The 20,404-nt window shown below is 42.2% G+C and overlaps 1 long non-coding RNA gene across 1 annotated transcript; it reads left to right on the top strand.

Annotated features, from left to right (window-relative positions):
* The first annotated feature begins 2,042 nt into the window (after positions 1-2,042).
* On the top strand, positions 2,043-19,421 carry LOC140689985 (uncharacterized). The gene is made up of 3 exons (XR_012065135.1): positions 2,043-2,117; positions 2,474-2,663; positions 19,287-19,421. It is a non-coding gene; the product is annotated as an uncharacterized lncRNA (long non-coding RNA).
* The last annotated feature ends 983 nt before the right edge of the window (positions 19,422-20,404 follow it).

Genomic DNA, 20,404 nt, shown 5'->3' on the forward strand with positions numbered 1-20,404 from the left:
TTCTTGGGGTATTTTTAAGTTTCATCATATTCCGTACCTGAGCTTTCTGCTTTTCTCAGAATAAACTTCCCCTTTGGTAACAAAGCTATTCTACTTTCCAGAAAATTCTTACTCTAGCTAACTTCCTTTAAGATTTTGCCTAAAGGGTGTGAATTCTTTGAATACTTATATTAAAAAGACAGCCTCACTGGTCTGAATAAAACTAAAGAACTGAATGTTCCAATAAGCTGCGTTCAGCATTTTCCCACGTGCCTTGTTATTTTGACATAGTAATAATTTGTAAACAAGTGTCCATCCGACACACAAATCTTAGAGAAGTTACAACTTGTCCTGATGAGGTTAAAGAAGGTTGTCATCTCCCAGTGCCTCATAGAAAATGCTGGTGGCTGGTGGCATTAGAATTCTGCTGTCCCATGAATTCTGACAGGTTTCTGGGAGGACCAGGGAGGGGCTGACCAGGCCTTGAATATTCTTGGCATCATCCCAAAGTCCCCACGATTGTGAAAACTGCCTTTAACAAGCCATGTCCCCTGAATTTCAGAGACAGCTTGTAATGATGTCACATAAGTCATTTTGCCATTGGTCTGCACCTGCAGTTACCCCACCACTATGTAACAATGACCACTGTGTCCTGCTAATCTGTTATCATAAAACCCAGGAGGGACTGAGCGGACCTGCCTAATCTGGGCATAGCCCAACTATTCTTCACATTTTATGATAAGGAAATGGGAGAGCAGAGAAGTTAAGCAATTTGCCCAAGGCCACACATCTTTGAGGGCATCAATTTCTCAGAGCTGTACAGCTGATTCAAACAGCACTGTCCTGCTGCGTGGCTTTTGAGCACTTACTCTGGCTGGTCCACAGTGAGAGGTGCCATGGTGTGAGCTCAAGCTTGGATTTCAAACACTTAGTCTGGGGGAAAAAAGTGAACTATCTCATTCATAATTTTTTGTATTGAGTAGGTATGTAAACAATTACTTTGGATAAGTTGAGTGAAATAAAATATATCATTAAAACTCATTTCACTCTTTTATCATTACCTTTTAAAAATATGGCTACTGGAAAATCTTCAGTGGCAAATGTCACATTATGTTTCCAGGGGAGAACGCCGTTGCAGAACCTGTTTCTTCATCTATAAAATGGTACCAGCAGTGAGAACACAAGCCCGAGAATGTTCTCTAAATGTCTGTGTTCCTCCCCACCCCGCCACCACCACTTTTTTTCTCACCAGAACACCCAAGTCTTCTGACTTCCACATGCCCAAGTGTCCAGAGCCTCTAAAAGGACCACTGTTCCTCTATTTCCATCCAGATTCCTCTTTGGTAGAAGCATTTTTTAAAGTCATATGTCATTAGAAATCTTATGATGTACAGTTTGTAAATAGCAAGTCAGACGCTGGAAACTCGAGCCAGGATCCCAAGAACTGCCTCTCCTGGAGCAGAGGCATTAGAGAATGCACTCATTCATCAGCTTGCCAGAGACGTGGGGGGAAGAGACTGATGGGCAGACAGGAAATGCACACAAGGTAATTCATTGCCACTGAAGCTCCCTGGCCATCAGTCAGCTTGTGATATGAATTATTCATGGCGTTCCCCATGGCACCCTAGTGTTGCAGGTTGATGTCAGGGCAGGATCCGCACCCGCCCCCACCAGCCCCGACCTCCATGCTGAGCAGCTGGGTACAGGGTCAACACCCCGTCCTAGAATTGGCTCTCCTCCACGTGGGCCCAGAGCATGAGGCCAACCGCTGCCATCAGGCTTCCTCGTCCAACTGCAGGAAGATGATGAATTCATTCCGCAGCCAGCCTGGTCCTCCCGAGGGAAGAACTCCAGATAATTTATGGAACTGATTTATGCTGATCCTCTTTCCGTGAGAATTCATGGTGGTCCCACAACATAAGTGGCTTTGTGCTGAAGTTCCAAAATCACCCTCTTGATTCATGTTTCAGACGTCCCAGCCAGGAGTGACCAATCCACATGCTGTTGGGCCCAAGTGGTCACCATGGTGACAAGGAAGACAACGAGGAGTGGTGGAGACTGTTCCAAAGGGCCCCATCCATGGGGGCAGCTCCTGGCAGTCCCAGTGGGTTGTTGCCTCGTGAGGATGCACGTGTGAGGTTATCACATCCTCTGATTTTTGAAGAAGTCAGATTCCCAGATTTTAATGTGGAAATCTGATTTTTAAATTTGCGGTCTGAATGAACCCTTGTATTGGGCCAGTTCCACTAGGCTGTTCATAATCTCTAATCTTGTTTGTTTCCCTGTGTGCATGACATTTTGCGGGGAGGGACACTCACTCCTGCTTCTCTCCAGTTCCTTTCTGTTCTCTCTGCCCCTCACCACGCTTTGCGTCATGTGCAGCATTTATATCCATTACGCTTTTCAACACGAGACACCAATTTACCGCTTTTATATTCATTCCAGACTCCTCTTCTTCTTTGTTATGCCTTTGTGTGTCCTTTGTGTTTCTCAGCGTTCTCCAGACACCAAGAGAGGAGAGGAGGTGTGAACAGGAGTTAGTAACAGCTCTTTTCTGACCACCTGCCGTCATCTGTAAGACAGTGTTTTATCCCTTGCCTCGTGGGGCACTGCCAAGATGGCAGGGACTCAGGAGAGAAGAAAGGAGGACTCCAGGCGAGGGCCCAGAAGGACTCTTCTTTCGTGTAAGTCAGCGCCAAGCAGTCCAAGGCGCACCCGATCTGTCTCCATGCATCCTGGCCCCCACACGGCTCCCAGCTCTCCCCGCGCCTGCCCTGGTGGGGGACACCTTCCCTTTGCTGGGCTTGTTCTGTGATGAGGGCCCACTGCCTCCTAAGGCCCTCCTCCACCCAACCCAACCCTCCGAGTTTAACAGCATGCCCTGAGGTCCTGAGGAAACCTCCACTGTTTCTGCACAAGTAACCAAAAGCTTTCAGTAGAATCCAGTTACATAATTGGCTCTTTTGAGTTCGACAGGCAATTTATTTGATTTTGTGTGTGTTTGTTTCTATCGTATTGATGAAGTCACAAATTGACTTATCATCCTTCAGAAGCAGATCCAGACCGCTTCTTTATTGATGCACCAAAGTCAAAATTTGAGGAACTACAGTATGGGCTATAAAAGACATTAAAGGATTTGTTAAGGAATTGAAAGAAGACGGCTGTCTTTTCAGGAAATGAACTGAGAAACAGTGAAGCAACATTTGCTTCCATCTGTGCAAAAACCCAGACGTGCAACAGGAAGTCTGTGCTCTCTGGGGCCACACCGGGATGGCAGGGATCGGACTGGGTTCTGCCACAGTGCATCGACTTTACCAGTAAAAATACAGGAAGAACAACTTCCTGTAAAATGCTCTTAACTTGGTAGACGAAACGTGATACAAAGTGCAGCTTGACTGCTGTTCAGAGAGACCCAGCACATGCACAGAGATTGTTCTTTAAGGGTTTTGTCCCCCCAGGCTTGGAGCTTATGGGACTCTCTAGATTTCTGCAGCTAATAACACCAACACAGACATTTCAAAATTCTCTGTCGGGAACAGGGGAGCAGCCTGGTCCCCACTTTTGAAGATAAGGGGCATTCAAAGACTGTATTTTATATTTGTGGGCACCCATTTTTGCCTCCACGTTTTATTTTGGGTGACATCCACTGACCGGCGTTTGGTGTTTGGGACCTCCCGCGTGGACGGTCCCCCGAGGACGGACGTGCTTTGGGCCTGCTGTGCTTTCGTGCCCTCGTAGATTAGAGCATGTTTTGGTTGCCCCCACACTTTGAAACTGCGTGTCATCCAGCACGTCTTAAGTTCTGTTTTAGGGCACACTATATGGTCTATGTGTTCTGATGCCTGTCACATCTCGATGGTTGACATTTTGAATTCTGAGTACACACTGCTTCACAATCCCGTGATCTGCGTTACAGTTTATAGCGGACACGGTGGGGCGGTCTGTTGTTTTAGGCATCCCAGGCTCCCTGTGGGTATGTCTCCAAGGGTATAGTGGGGGCTTTTTTTTGGCTGATTTTTTCCAACTCCAGTCCCCAGGGAGGCTGCAGTGGAGGAAGGGTCCTACTGAACAACAGAGTCCTAGGACTTGGTGTTTAATAGTAAACTCTAAACTTCCCTGAAGTGAGTGTGCACCCCTGCTCATCGGGGGCTCTATAATCTTGTCGTTGGTTCCCCTCACGCCCACCCCATCCTCATAATAACTCAGGAAAATCTGTCTCCCAGCCACAGTCCACTGGGACAGAACTGGGCCCCTGGCCAGAGCTGGACATTCATAATGCCTTTGTCAGGCCCCACCCCGGGGCCACAGGTGAGTGATCCAGGGATGGGTCTTGACCCATGTTGAGTTAATCGCCCTCCTTCTCTGGAATTTTAACACTGGAAATGAAAAAGAATGAGTGTCTTCCCAATGGATGAAATTGTAACATAGGACTGTGTAGACAGAGACAGGTGTGCAGTTAGCAAGGAGTGTGAAGCCACATCGGGGAGATGTGGAGCGAGGGGGTGAGGGCATCCCAGGAGTGCTTGGGTCCTGCTGCTCCTGAGGCTCATTTTCATTCCTACTCTCCCGCAGATTGTAACCTGGCCGTCTTCCCTAAAATCCCCCTTTTTGCTAAATTTTGTTCTAGTTGGGTTCTACCACTTGCAATAAAGTTGTCCTAATTATTACAGAGAAGTGAGAGCACATGATACTCATATAAACCAGTACACAGCAGTCGCATTTTATGTCAGGGGTGTGTTCCTAGAGACCTTTTATTTTATAAAATGATACTTATTTTATACCTTTTAATTTATACTGGATGATACTTCCGGTTCCCAGCCAGGATAGCACTGCCATGCACCACTGCTATAAACAGAGCCCAATTTACTTGGTCCTCCAGCTTTGACTTGTGTCCAAGTTCGCAATTTGTCTCTCTTCCTTCTATCCTTCCTCCCTCCCTCCCTTCCTTTCTTTTTAGAATTTGGGGGTAGGAAGGGGGATTTTTGGTGGTTATAAAAGATGTCCAAACATTCTTTCACGTTTCTCCCTTCAAAAGATTTAAGACTTCGCTTTTGTGGATAAAGCCAATTTTCCAAAGCAATGGCATTAACTACCCTCCCCCCAGCAGTGTGGAGATTTCCAGGTACTCCACGTTTTCAGCAACATGGGGCATTGTCAGATTTCTTCGTTGTAGTCATTTTACACTGTTCTACAGTGGGTATGCAGTGGTATCGCATTATAGTTTTACTTTGCATCTTCCTAATGACTAAGGAGATTGGACCCCTTTTCATACATTCATGGCCATTTGGATGTTGTATTTCATGAAGCGCGTGCTCAAGTCTTTAGCCCCCTTGCCTGTTGGGTTGACTGCCTCTTACTTGGTGATTGACTGAAGTTCGTCGTGCTCTCAGGGTATCAGTTTTGCCGGACGCATGTAGGACACATTCCTTCTCCCACGTGTGGCTTTCCCTTGCGTTCTCCTTTCAGTATCTTTTGATCAGTACTTGTCAGAAAGTTTTAATTTTAATGAAAGTAAAATGAAAAGAGAAACCTTTTGATTTTTCTCTTTTATGGTTAGTGCTTTTGTATTTTGTTTAAGAAATCTTTACCCCAAGTTCACGAAGTTATTTTCCATTTGCTTCTAAAAGTCTTGTCTCGCTGGCCCCAGTTAACTGGTATGTCCACCCCTTGTTCCAGTTCTAAGCAGGGTCTCGTGTGCCCCACATCCACAGCTCTGGATCATCGTTCTAACTAGAAACACACTGGGAGGCAGTTCCCCAGTGAAAGGAGGTTGTATCTGTGAGCCTCTGAATTTGTTAAAAAAAAAATTTAAAAATTTAAAAACCTGCAAAGCAATGACTTGAACTTTTGCTGCACACTAGAATCGACTGAAAGCATTTTTAAAAAGTATGTTTAACTGCGTGCCTGGGCTACACCCCATATCAATTACATCAGCATCTTTTGAGGTGAGATCCAGGCAGCAACAATGTTTAAAGCTCCTCTGGTGAGTCTAGTGGACAGCCTAAGCTGGGAATCACTGATAAGTTTTTTGTTTGTTTGTTTTCTCTTCTTTTAAACCTGAAGAAAACTGATTTCTCGAGAAATCTTGAAATCTCAAGAAATCTAAAGTTGGGCAATTCAAAGCAGGTGTGGCAGCTTCATAAAGTATTGGGGACCCAGGCTCCCTTTTGCTCCATAAAGTCAACCTTAAATTCCTTCAAGCTCTCTGGTCATATCTGAATCTATGTGAATCTTTCTCACATATGACAATCCAGTCATGGCTTTGGTAATGTAGCCAATATTTCCAGTGGTGTCCTGTTACATGGAGAAAAGCTTTTTATTGAACTTAATGCAAGCAACTAACTATATTGCCATGAAAAGGATACTTAATAGCATCCAAATTTTAAAGGAATCAAAAGGGAGAAAGGTAATTGCTTCATCTTTGTTTACAAAGGTATATCTTATCAAATTGTTGTAAGTCATGGATAACTTGAGAGAAGAAGTTTCTTTAAATCTGGAAAAGCAAAACATTAATGAACCAACCATGTTTTTTAAAACAAAAAGTTGTAAAAGTTGTGATTATCCTCCTCAGTTCATTCAGTTCCTTTTTATTCATTTTCTGTTCTGTTTGAATCCAGTTTTCCCATTAGTTCTGGAAATTCTTACCCAGTTCAGATTTACGATCTTAAATTTATCAGAAACCTGTACTTGTCAGAAGTCGTTTCCATGAATCTTCTTGAAGATGAAGCACTTTGGCAGGAACACTTTTGCAAAAGCATCAGAGTGAAACAGTAACTCTTTGTAAATGACAGAAGACTTAAAAATGCCCATTTTAAAGATCTGATGAGAGGTCATTATAATGGAATCGACAAGGAAATTTGGTTATTTCTGTGGCACGCAACATTTTAAGATAATAACTCGAATTACGACTGATAACATTATATCAGGACATATCAGAATTTTAGAAATTTCATATAGTTTCTAGAACACATATTAATAACGTATATCCACACAAAAATAATCACTTACTTGACAGTGTTTCCCCGGTAATTTACCAGATCAAATAAGCCCAATTGGTTTACTATTTCTTTTTACAAAAAGAGAGAACAAATATTTGAGATGTTCCAGGGTCCTTCTGGAAAATCCCAAAGTTACCATTAGGTCATAAAAGACTTCATTTAGAATTTGAATTTTGGGAAGTTTGTCAAAAATATGAAATAGATTTGAACATTTGACTAAATAGGATCAGTGAATTTAGACTAGCCTTTATTTACTGAAAATCATCCTGGATCATGTGAACTTGAAAATTTTGGAAATTTTTGAACATTTTAATGAATACTGAATTTATACAGGTGCTTGTTTAAGCCAATTAAATAGAGCTCTTTTACAAATTAATTTTAGTAACACCATTCAGAAACAGAAAAATACCATATCTAAAACATACATCCATAAACATACAAACATAAACAGAGATCTTACAGCTTTCATTGAAAACTTTTAGCCATGAGTCAGGTATAACAATAAGAATTCACTGGTTTAGAAATAAGAGTTGGAATAAATTCAGTTTATCTACTCAGCTGGCTCAAGCTTTTTACTGTTTGTGGAGAAGACTTTTAAGATTTGTATTTTCCCTGCACAAGCCATCTTATAGAAGCTGTGGCCGTGGAGACTTGATAGCAGTTTGTTTTTTAAAAAGATCTCTTTTCTCTTTTTTACGTTTCCTTTAGTCTCAGGAGATAGTGAACTGTGTTTACATTTCAAAGACAGGATAAGATTTACAACTTCAAGGAACAGAGATAGGATGCAAGTTTTTTCCCTCAGTTTTTGGGTATGCATGTCTATTATCAGAAGTCTAGGATAATTACCCGTAAAATTTTTTACTTCTTTTTCTTAAGTAAAGGACAATTTTGTTTCCAATAACCTGATCTTTTACCCAAGCATTCTGAGAAGAATAGGTGAGGTTTGGGGATTGGTAAAGTTAAGTGGGCTTTAAATTGCTTCTAGGATTGCATTTCTAGTTTTGTAGAGATTTTCAAGACAAAGAGAGTTGCTTCTGATTCCACAAGGAATTGGATTATAACTTAAATGACACCAGAAATGATCTTCTGATCTAATTATGTTAGCTCCAATTTGCTTCTTCCCCTCTGGGTATATTGTTCTATTTTTTTAGGAGAAAAGGCCGAAAAACAAAAATTCCTTTGAGTTCAGCCAGACCAGTGGCCTCCCATCTTATTTTATTTTTCTTTTTATCTATCCATTAATCTCAGGAGGTAATCCATTTATAAAAATTTTAGAGGATCCTACTTGGGTTTAAGAAATTTTTTAACTATGGCCCTTGGTTTGGCCTTTGACCATGGAGCTTCAGATGGTATTATTTTAAAAGGTAACCATTTTATGTCAGGCTTGGATATCTCTGCCTGGCCGAGGGTGATCAAGCCTTTCCGGGGTTCCGAGTGTCTCCAGCCCGACAAATCTGGGGATCCTAAAACACCTGTCAGGTGCCTTGTTTCCTGACGGCCACTGAGTGCACGCGGATTCCCTGGACGTTGTGTCCCCTGTTGCTTGTGTGTGGAGTGAAGAAGGAGCTGAGGGCCAAGAGTTCAAGTGCAGGCAGAGGGGCTCCGGATGGGTGGGGACCCAGGCAAGCACTCCACCAGCCGATCTGAGGCCAGGAGTGCACTGGACCCAGATCACCCCCCAACCCCTGGCAACCCCAGCATTTTATTGAAATATCAACCAGTCAAGCATAAAGGGCTTGGGTGCGGGGTCGTGGGGATGGGGGGAGGGTGGTGGTGGTTAGTTTTGATTGGTGACCTTTAAAGCATTAGGGGGCATTTAGTGCCTAGAAGGTGTGGGGCGACTGTCCATTTGCTTGTCTGCCTGGCCTACGGTTCCTGGTCTATTGTCAAAGGCCAGGTGTTTGTTGGCTTCTGCAAGCCAGCAGCTGCTGTGTTGCTGGTCTGCTCCTACAGCAAAGCCTTACTTTCGCTTTGCTTTGTGATTCTAGTTTCATTTCAGAGCCAGATCGCCTGCTTAAGCCTTACATTTTAACAGACTCTTCAGAGTGGAAAGGCGATTTAGACAAAGGATTTACTAGAATGAGTGCTGAAGTAAAAGGAGATTTTGGGGAGCAATAGGAGTTACTTCAATCTTACAGTCTTTCATTTTAGGAGTGTTTTGTATCTTTAATTTTTCATTAGCCTTTTATGACAGATCTTTCAGTGAAGCTATTTTGGAACCTTGAAGCATTTTGGAAGTTTTTGCACACCAGTTAAAATAGGTATCTCATTCTGTTCATTTAATTGGGAAATCCGTACTTTCCAGTGCACTTCTTAAATGATCTCATCTAACTGGAATGTTCCTCGTCATGGCCATTGTGATTCTAGGTTGTAATTCCCTTGAAGGCAGTTTGGTAGGACTCTTAGCCAGAAAAGGGGTGGAACCCACATTTCTGTCCAGCCATATTTTTGAGTCCGCAATGTGACAGGTTCTCAGGACACAAAATTCTACATTGTCTTTATTTGAGGCCATTTTTGGTAGCTATTTATAGCTTTGGGGACCATAGTTTTTAGACATAAAATAAGCAGGGGTGCCAGAAGGGGGTGCACTTGAAGAACCCATTCACTAAGTCTTTGGGTTTCTCAGAGTTGAACTAATACCTAAAACGGCCCATGGGTTGGAGATTGTGCAATGTTTTACAGAGTACTTCATTGCACGCAAATGTTTTTGAGGTTAGCAGATGACCTAGTGGCAATCTAACCTGTTCTGTCACCAACCTATCCTAACACAGGAGTCTTTGTGTTTGGTGTCAAGCTCTCCAACAGCTTTTGTTTTTTTGTTTTATTTTATTTATTTTTATTTTCATTTTATTTTTTTAAACTTTTTTTTATTGAGTTATAGTCATTTTACAATGTTGTATCAAATTCCAGTGTAGAGCACAATTTTTCAGTTATACATGAACATACATATATTCATTGTCACATTTTTTTCTCCGTGAGCTACCACAAGATCTTGTATATATTTCCCTGTGCTACACAGTATAAACTTGTTTACCTATTCTACATTTTGAAATCCCAGTCTGTCCCTTCCCACCCCCTGCCCCCTTGGCAACCACAAGTTTGTATTCTATGTCTGAGTCTGTTTCTGTTTTGTATTTATGGTTTTTTGGTTTTTTTTTTAGATTCCGCATATGAGCAATCTCGTATGGTATTTTTCTTTCTCTTTCTGGCTTACTTCACTTAGAATGACATTCTCTAGGAACATCCATGTTGCTGCAAATGGTGTTGTGTTGTTAGTTTTTATGGCTGAGTAGTATTCCATTGTATAAATATACCACCTCTTCTTTATCCACTCACCTTTGATGGACATTTAGGCTGTTTCCATGACTTGGCTATTGTAAATAGTGCTGCTATGAACACTGGGGTGCAGCTGTCTTTTTGATGTAGGGTTCCTTCTGGATATACGCCTAAGAGCGGGATTCCTGAGTCTTATGGTAAATCTATTCCTAGTCTTTTGAGGAATCTCCATACTGTTTTCCACAGTGGCTGCACCAAACTGCATTCCCACCAGCAGTGAAGGAGGGTTCCCTTTTCTCCACAGCATCTCCAGCATTTGTCATTTGTGGACTTTTGAATGACGGCCATTCTGACTGGTGTGAGGTGATACCTCATCATAGTTTTGATTAGCATTTCTCTCATAATTAGTGATACTGAGCATTTTTTCATGTGCCTATTGATCATTTGTATGTCTTCCTTGGAGAATTGCTTGTTTAGGTCTTCTGCCCATTTTTGGATTGGGTTGTTTGTTTTTTCTTATTAAGTTGTATGAGATGCTTATATATTCTGGAGATCAAGCCTTTCACAGTTTCATTTGCAAAAATTTTCTTCCATTCCGTAGGTTGTCGTTTTGTTTTACTTATGGTTTCCTTTGATGTGCAGAAGCTTGTAAGTTTAATTAGGTCCCATTTGTTTATTCTTGCTTTTATTTCTATTGCTTGGGTAGACTGCCCTAGGAGAACATTTCTGAGATGTATGTCAGATAATGTTTTGCCTATGTTTCCTTCTAGGAGGGTTATTGTATCTTGTCTTATGTTTAAATCTTTGATCCATTTTGAGTTTATTTTTGTGTATGGTATAAGGGAGTGTTTTACCTTCTTTGATTTACATGCTGTTGTCCAGTTTTCCCAAAACCATTTGCTGAAAAGACTGTCTTTATTCCATTGTATATTCTTGCCTCCTTTGTCGAAGATTAGTTGACCAAAGGTTTGTGGGTTCATTTCTGGGCTCTCTATTCTGTTCCATTGGTCCATATGTCTGTTTTGGTACCAATACCATGCTGTCTTGATGACTGTAGCTCTATAGTATTGTCTGAAGTCTGGGAGAGTTATTCCTCCAGCCTCTTACTTCTTCTTCAGTAATGTTTTGGCAATTCTAGGTCTTTTGTGGTTCCATATAAATTTTATTATGATTTTTTCTACTTCTGTGAAATATGTCCTGGGTAATATGATAGGGATTGCATTAAATCTGTAGATTGCCTTGGGCAGTGTGACCATTTTAACAATATTGATTCTTCCAATCCAGGAGCATGGGATTTATTTCTATTTTTTAAAGTCTTCTTTAATTTCCTTAATCAGTGTTTTACGGTTCTCCATGTGTGAGTCTTTCACCTCCTTGGTTAGATTTATTCCTAGGTATTTTATTGGGTGCTATTTTAAAGAGGATTGTTTCTCTACTTTCTTTTCCTGTTGATTCATCGTTAGTGTAAAGAAATGGAACTGATTTTTGAACATTAATCTTGTAACCTGCTTCCTTGCTGAATTCTTCAATTAGTTCTAGTAGTTTTTGTGTGGACCTTTTAGGGTTTTCTAAATATAGTATCATGTCATCTGCATATAGTGGCACTTCTACCTCTTCTTTTCCAATTTGGATCCGTTTTATTTCTCTCTCTTGACTGATTGCTGTGGCTAGGACTTCCAGGACTATGTTGAATAGGAGTGGTGATAATGGGCATCCTTGTCTTGTCCCAGATTTTAGCGGGAAGATTTTGACTGTTTCACCGTCGAGTACTATGCTGGCTGTAGGTTTGTCATATATAGCTTTTATGATGTTGAGATATGTTCCCTCTATACTCACTTTGGTGAGAATTTTTATCATAAATGGGTGTTGAATTTTAAAAAAGCTTTTTCTTCATCTATTGAGATGACCATGTGATTTTTGTCCTTTCTCTTGTTGATGTGATGTATTACATTGATTGATTTGCATATGTTGAACCACTCTTGTGTCCCTGGGATGAACCCCACTTGATTATGATGTATAATCTTTTTTATGTGTTGTTGGATTCTATTTGCTAATATTTTGGTGAGGATTTTTGCATCTATGTTCATCAATGTTATTAGTCTGTAATTCTCTTTTTTGGTGGTGTCTTTGCCTGGTTTTGGTATCAGGGTTATGGTGGCTTCATAGAATGAGTTTGGGAGTATTCCCTCCTTTTCAATCGTCTGGAAGAGTTTGAGAAAGACTGGTATGAGTTCTTCTTTATATGTTTTGTAGAATTCCTTGGTGAAGCTGTCTGGTCCTGGACTTTTATTTGTAGGGAGGTTTTTTTTTTTTTATTGCTATTTCGATTTCATTTCTAGTGACCGGTTTGTTCAAGTGGTCAGTTTCTTCTTGATTCAGTCTTGGTGGACTGTATGTTTCCAGAAACTTGTCCATCTCCTCTAGGTTATCCATTTTGTTTCCATATAATTTTTCATAATATTCTCAAGTGATATTCTGTATTTCTATGTTATTTGTTATAATTTCTCCATTTTCTTTTCTTATTTTGCTTATTTGTGCTCTCTCTTTTTTCTTCTTTGTGAGTTTGGCCAGGGGTTTCTCAATTTTATTTACTTTTTCAAAAACTCAGCTTTTGGTTTGATTGATTTTTTCTATTGTTTTCTACATCTCTATATTATTTATTTCTTCCCTGATCTTTATTATTTCCTTCATTCTGCTGACTTTTGTGGGGGTTTTTTGCTCTTCTTTTTCTAATTCTTTTAGCTGGTGGGTTAGATTGTCTATTTGAGATTGCTCTTTTTTGAGGAAGGCCTGTATCACTATAAAATTCCCTCTCAGCACTGCCTTTGCTGTGTCCCATAAATTTTGTGCGGTTATGTTTTCATTATCATTTGTCTCAAGGTATTTTTTTTAATTTCAACCTTAATTTCATCATGGACGCATTGGTTTTTTGATAGCATGTTTAATCTCCATGCCTTTCTTTTTTTCTTCTTTGTCTGTAGTTGATTTCTAGTTTCATGGCACTGTGGTCAGTAAAGATGCTTGAGATAATTTCTATCGTCTTAAAATTGTTGAGGCTTCTTTTGTGCCCAAGTACATGATCAATCCTAGAAAATGTTCCATGTGTACTTGAAAAGAATGTATTTCCTATTTTGGGGGGGGGTATAATGCCCTGAAAATATCCACCAAATCTTATTTTTCTATTGTATCATTTTATTTCTCTGTTGCCTTATTTATTTTCTGTCTGGAAGATCTGTCTAGTGATGTTAATGTGGTGTTAAAATCTCTGACAATGACTGTATCCCCATCAATTTCCCTCTTTATCTCTGTTAGTAATTGTTTTATGTACTTAGGTGGTCCTATATTGGGTGCATATATATTAATGAGTGTAATATTCTCATCTTGTATTACTCCTTTAATCATTATAAAATATCCTTCTTTATCTTTCGTTATGGCTTTTGTTTTAAAGTCTATTTTGTCTGAAATCAGTACTGCTACACCTGCTTTTTTGGCTTGTCAATTTGCATGGAATATCCTTTTCCATCCTTTCACTCTCAATCTATGTGTGTCCTTCTCCCTAAAGTGGGTCTCTTGTATGAAGCATATTGAAGGTTCTTGCTTTATTATCCAGTCTGCCACTCTATGTCTTTTGACTGGAGAATTTAGTCCATTAACATTTACAGTAATTAATGATAGATGTGTGTTTATTGCCATTTTGAACTTATTTTTGCAGTTGATTTTGTATTTCCTCTTTGTTTCTTTCTTCTTCTTTTTGTGTTTTGGTAATTTCCCTTTGTATTATCTTGGATTTTTATTTAGTTTTTGTGACTCCCTTGTAAGTTTTTGGCTTGTGGTTACACTTTTTTGTAAGTCTATTAACCCATTACTATAAGTGTTTGTATTAAACAGATAGTAATATAAGCTCAAACCCATCCTACCAAGAACAAAAAATTTTAAAAAGAAAAAAAAAACTCTATATTTTCTTGCTTCCCTCTTCCACTCTTAATGATTTAGATGTCTTCTTTTACAATTTTGTGTTTATTCTATTTGTAATTCATGATAGTTATCATCTTTCCAGTTATGAGTTTCTCATTTTTGTAGCATTCTGCTTCTTTTCTATTTAGAGTAGACCTATCAATATTTCTTTTAGCATGCATTTAGTGTTGCTAAACTCTTCTAGTTTTTGCTTGTCTGTGAAATTCTTTATCTCTCCTTCTATTCTAAAGGATAGCCTTGCTGGATAAAATATCTAGGCTACATATTTTTTCATTCAGGAGTTTGAATATATCTTGCCACTCCCTTCTGGCTATAGTGTTTGTGTAGAGAAATCAGCTGAGAACCTTATGGGGGTTCCCTTGTAACTCACTCTTTGTTTTTTCTTGCTGCCTTTAGGATAATTTCTTTATCCTTGACTCTGGCCATCTTGATTATGATATGTCTTGGTGTGGGTCTGTTTGGGTTCTTCCTGTTTGGGACCCTCTGAGCTTCCTGTAGTTGGATATCTGATTCCTTCTTTAGGTTTGGGAAGTTTTCAGTCATGATTTCTTCCAATACCTTTTCAATCCCCTTTGTTCTTTCTTACCCTTCTGGAACCCCTATTATGCGTAGATTGGCATGCTTTATATTGTCCCATAGGTCCCTTATATTGTTTTCATTGTTTTTCTCTCAGCTGTTCTGATTGGGTGCTTTCTGTTGTCCTGTCTTCTAGGTCACTTATTTTTCCTCTGCAGTATCTAGCATGCTTTGTACAACCTTTAGATCAGCTCTCATCTCAGCAAATGAGTTTACCAATTCTACTTGGCTCTTCTTTATAGCTTCAATTTCATTTTTGACATATTTTATATCTCTAAACACTATCTATTTAGTTCCTTCTGTACTTTGATCACTCCTTTTTTGAAATCTTGATCTAGTAGGCCATCAATGTCTATTTCATTGATCGTTCTTTCAGGGATTTGTCTTGCTCTTTTAATTGAGCATGGTTCCTCTACTTCTTCATATTGCTCATATCTCTCTGGCACTGTGGCTTAAGGAGTATCTGTTATCTATTGTGGTCCTTAAGGAGTTTATTTATTTATCTATCTAAAGCCTATGCAGGAATAAAACTTTAAAAAAGAGAGAGAGAATTTAAAAAAATGGATTAAAAAAGGTTTGAAAACAGTGTATAATCAATTACAGAAGAGCAAGCTGAAACAGAATAACAATTGAGTTGAGATTCTTTTAAAAACCTTTAAAAAAGGAGAAAAAAAATCAGAAAACAATATTTGAAACCTGTGTATAATCAGTAACAGGATATCAAAACCCAGAGAAGTAAAAATGAAATGAGGTGGATTTTTAAAAATAATAATAATAAAAAGATTTTAAAAGAAAAATTTAAAAGGGATTAAAACTGTAGACATTGACAATTATTTAAAAAGTAAAGGTTAAAAAGGTAATAGAAAATAGAACAGATAAAAAAAGATTTAAACAAAAAAGAGGTGTGTTCTCCTGGAGACTGTGCACTCTTAATGATTTTTTTGAGAGATTTTTCTGTCTTCACCCTGTTTCGCGAACTCAGCTTGCTGTTTCCAGAGGCCCTCCATTGGCGCCCTCCTCTATGCTGCTCGCAGGGCCTGTCGGCAAGCAGATTGCACCCCCTCCCAACACTGGGTCAAGTGCTGCGCTCTTACATGGTGGGTGGGCAGGTCATTCCCCCTCCCGATGCTGCAGTCAGATGCTGTGCTCAGGCGAGGTAGGTGGGTGGATCGCGCCCTCTCCCAGCACTGTGGTCAGGTGCTGCATTCCTGCACCTCTCCAGGCACCAGGCGGTCCGCTGCTCTGTGCAGCTGCCTGCTCCGCCTCGGGTGGGCATTCTGTAGATGGGCTCAGGGAAGACCGTGCAACAGATCGCACCTGCTCCGTGCCGAAACTCAGCTCCTTGTTTGTCTTGGCGGTGCGACTCCTGTGAGGCACCAGGGCAGGAAGATTCTATCTGCCTTGGGCTGTAAACAAGTGTCAGTCCTGCCTAGGAGGTTGCGGAGCCCTAGGTGCGGATCCAGGGCTCGGCCTCGGCCCTGCCCCCGCCCAGGCAGCGCGCACAGGAGGAGATGGCGGCCGTGGCTGCGCCCCGCCTCTCCTCTCCCAAGTAGCGCCAGTCATGGTGCTACAGGTCTGAGGAGACAAAGGCTATGGCTCCCCTCCACCCAGGGCATACCAGCCATGCTGCTTTCCTTTTTTTTTTTTTTTTTTTGTAATTTATGGGGGGCCCAGGTTGTTCTGCTCTGTATCCCCTCCTGGCCACGGTGCACAGCATCCTACAGTGCCTGGGGCTGCCTCAGCGCAGCTGCCCCCGTCCTCCGCCTGGCTTGGGCGGCCTGTCCCAGCCCCCAGCTGCCGGCTCGCGTCTCAGGCTGGGAGTCACAGGGACCCTCTGTGCCTGTTTAACTTAGTTCTGTCGGTCAAGGGCTGCTCCAGGCAGATCTGAGCCTCGGAGGCTCCCCCTCCGTGTCACTGGCCTCTCCGTTGGAGGGGGGAGACCCAGCAAATGAGTGCCAGTCCTCCTTTGCCACTCCCTCCCCGTGGGACCAGTCTCGCACTGTTTTGCTTTTTCTTCTTTCTTTTTTCCTTTTCTCCTACCATATTCATGGTGTCTTTGTCTTTTGAAGAGGGCAATGTTCTGTTGAAGTTTGGCAGGTGCTCTGGATGGCTGGGTGAGTCCATGGATGTGAGTTTTGGTGTATTTGTGGCAGAGGGTGTGTTACAAGCGTCCTTCTACTCCGCCTTCTTGGCCCCACTTTCTCCAACACCTTTTGAGTACTTGATCTATGCCCACCAATTTTTGCAGGTTTTTGGCCTCTGAGATCCCTATTAACAATGGCCTTTACACAAAATGAGACAAACATGTACACCTTAACAGACCAGCAGTAACCACAAGGTGTTACTGTGGCCTGGCCAAGAGGAGGCCATGCATACCACCAGCAATTCCCAGTGTGGACTCAGCCAGCAGACTCCTATATGTGGAACCAGGGAAAGGAATGCTAAACAACTGGGGAATTGTGAGCTGACCTAAGGCTGGAGATTCGGGTCCTGGATGGAACCCTCTTCTGGTTCCAGCTGCACTGCTAAGCCCTGGGCTGGAAAGCCCACTGGATAGGGGACTTGATGAAAAGAGAGCAGAGCTCAGAACTGAGAGGGAGCTTACCCACAGCTTCCAGAACAGTGAGGGAGACAGTGAACTCAGAGGGGTTCACGGGGACCATGGGTATGTTTCTCATTGTCCCTGAAGCCATCAGACATTTTCCTTGGTCCCACTGCTGCCCATAAATCTGTTAAGGAATAAAAATTCAACCGAGTAAATTTAAAGATCAAATTGGCTTTATTAAATAATATCTTGGAATCAGGCAGCATTCCACTTGGCAATAGAAAGGAGCTTGGCCAAACTATAGGAAAAGAAATTTGCCAAAGGCAGAAAGGGGCAGAAAAACGAAATCATTTTTAAGGAATGCATTGTTTCAGGCAAGGTCTCCCTTCTGTGGGAACCGAAGGGCAGGTTACCTCACTACTGCCACCCAGGTAACTCCAGGGGGACTGGTTAAAGGTCATATTCCTGGGGGAGTCGAGACTGCTGTTAGGTATTCCGTCTCAGTTTGCTGACGTGGGGTTCAGCACAAATGATTCCATTTGGGGCCTTCTGTCTCCTTTTAACACCCTTTATAATTTAAAGTTGTGTTTTCCTGAATAGCACTGAGGAAGGAGAAGCAGGAATGTTCATGGTGTTTTTGAGGGAAAGCGTCATGAGGCAATGCTGGTGAGGCCGGAAGCTGCACACCCAAGGCCAATTGAGGCCCAGGCTGAGGAGTCTGGGGCTCATCGCTCACAGGAGATGCAGTGTCCCCCACACCTGCCACTCCCCAGTCCTCCTTCTGTCTGATGAAGACTAATTTTTTAGCTCTGGACACATTCCAGTTTTTGGTTCTAGTTGTAGTGGTTTCGGTAATGTTTTACCAGAGGCTGAGACTGTGACGGTTGCCCTCCTGAGGAGTCAGGAGAAATGAGACAAAATGCCTGTATGGTTTATGAAAGGCAGACGGATAGGAGTTGGCAACTGACTCCAAGTGCAGGGGAGGCAGGGAGAGGTGCTAAGGCTAGGACCAAAACTCCAGCCTCAGCCGCTGTGAGCAAGAAGGTCCTATCCCTCAGATGGAGACACGGGAGGAAAAGATGTGTTTTGGAGAAAAAGGATGAGTCTGGTTTGAGAGGAGAAAAAGGACAGGAACCAGTGTGTAACATGTACTGAGAGAGCCCTCTGGGCTGGTTCTATGATGGCTGGTGTTCAGTGGGGGATGATAGGTGAAGATGCAGCGCGATGGGGGCAGGGTGCCAGCTCACCGAGAGGTCTGCTGGGGGCAGGAGCATGCAGGGAGGGATGAGCTGGTGGAAAGGGGGAGGGCGCTCAGGGAGAAAAAGGAGGGAGGGTGGGGCTGAGGAGTGGACCTTGGATTCTTTTACATGCCAGGGTGGGGGGAGAACAAGGAAGGGGTGGTAGGCTCAACTCGAGAAGAGGCACAGGACAGGGAGACGCTGTGCAGAGTCAAGAGACTTTCAGAAACTGAATGGTGCTGAGAGGAGCTGTGAATCCAGACTGGGAAGGCCTGACAGATCTGGGACTTCATGGGTCCTGGGAAAAAGTGTCCATTGGACAAGCATAAAGATAAAAGTGGAACTCTCCCATCCACCTCTCCCCAGCCAGATTTTGGTGTATTCCACACAGGATGGTCTCCATGCCCACATGCCTACATATGTGCTTTCTTTTTGCAAAGTTCAAACTGTATTTAACACATTGACTATAATCTGCTCTTATTAACTGGAACGCAGTGGGATCACCCCAGCATCTGGATGGGTCTGGGCCAGGGTCAACTTTAGGGATACAGGAGGGCTGAACCAGCTGAGGCTGCAAAGCACGCAGGAGGGGAGAAGCCACCCTCCCCGCTGACTGGGTCACTTCCTGCCTTGGGGTGTGGCTTCCCAGCCCCTTCCTGCCATGAGCACTTTCTACTCATCTTTTATCCAATCTTAAAGGACTGGTCCTGGAGAGGACACCGCATCACACCAGCGTTCACAAAGGTTCATCCCGTCATGAAAAGAGGAGACCTGAGGATGCAGAAATGTGTCCAGTCATCAGGGTTCCCTTCTGTGACTGCTCCAGACTGCCCCCAGGTCCACCATCCCCTGATCCCATTCCTGTCCACCTTCTTCTGCTTTAAGGACAAGATTCTGAACAAATATCAAACCTAGGAAGCTCCAGTTTCAGGTACCTTCCTCCAGGGCATTTGATACAATGGAAAAGAATGGGTGCAATAAATCTTCACCACACCCCTGCAGAGTGGCCGATGTCATGTGTAATTTACAGATGTGAAAACTGGGCTTCTAAGAGTTAAGTGTAACTGGTAACTAAGCCAGGCCTAATTTCTTCCTATATGAATATAATATAGAACATGTATATTAATATGCAACACATACATTATTAAAATTCATACCACAAATTTACATATAACACATACATCGAATGGAAACCCTAGGATTCAAACTAAGTCTCAGGACCAGATCTGTTAGTTCACATTAAGACAAAGAGGGTTTCACAAAGGTTGGAAGCCTAGGTGCATAAGTCAGAAATGGCTAGAAAGTGTATTTTATTTGGTCCTCCTGCTATTCTGACATAGGATAATTAATGTGAGCATCAGAATTTTGGTTTCCTGGGAAAAGACAGATCAAAGCCTCCAACCCCAGGAGGCAACAATTGGCCAGAGTTGTGCAGTGGCCACCCCATCACACACTCCAGGTGCTCTCCTGCTTGCCCGGCCACCACCACTCCCTCCTGCTTCCCCCTGACTCAGGGACTGAGCTCAGCTGTCATTTAAAATTGTGACTGAGCTGGAAATGTTCTCACCCCACATCTCGTCCCTTGTTTTGTTGACCTGTCTGGGCCCACAGGCCTGTGTGCAATGAAGTGGCCTTTCCAGGGTCATCCTCTCTTTAAAAAAAAAAATTCACTGAGGAATAATTGACAAATACAATTGTAGATATTTAAAATGTGTAACATGATGATTTTGCTATACATATATATTTCAGAATGATGACCAAAGTCAAGATGATGAACAAAGGAAGCATCCTTAAGCTGAGTGATAAGTCCTAACACA

Source organism: Vicugna pacos, chromosome 28 (genome assembly GCF_048564905.1).
Source record: "Vicugna pacos chromosome 28, VicPac4, whole genome shotgun sequence".
In the NCBI taxonomy this organism is placed as follows: Eukaryota; Metazoa; Chordata; class Mammalia; order Artiodactyla; family Camelidae; genus Vicugna; species Vicugna pacos.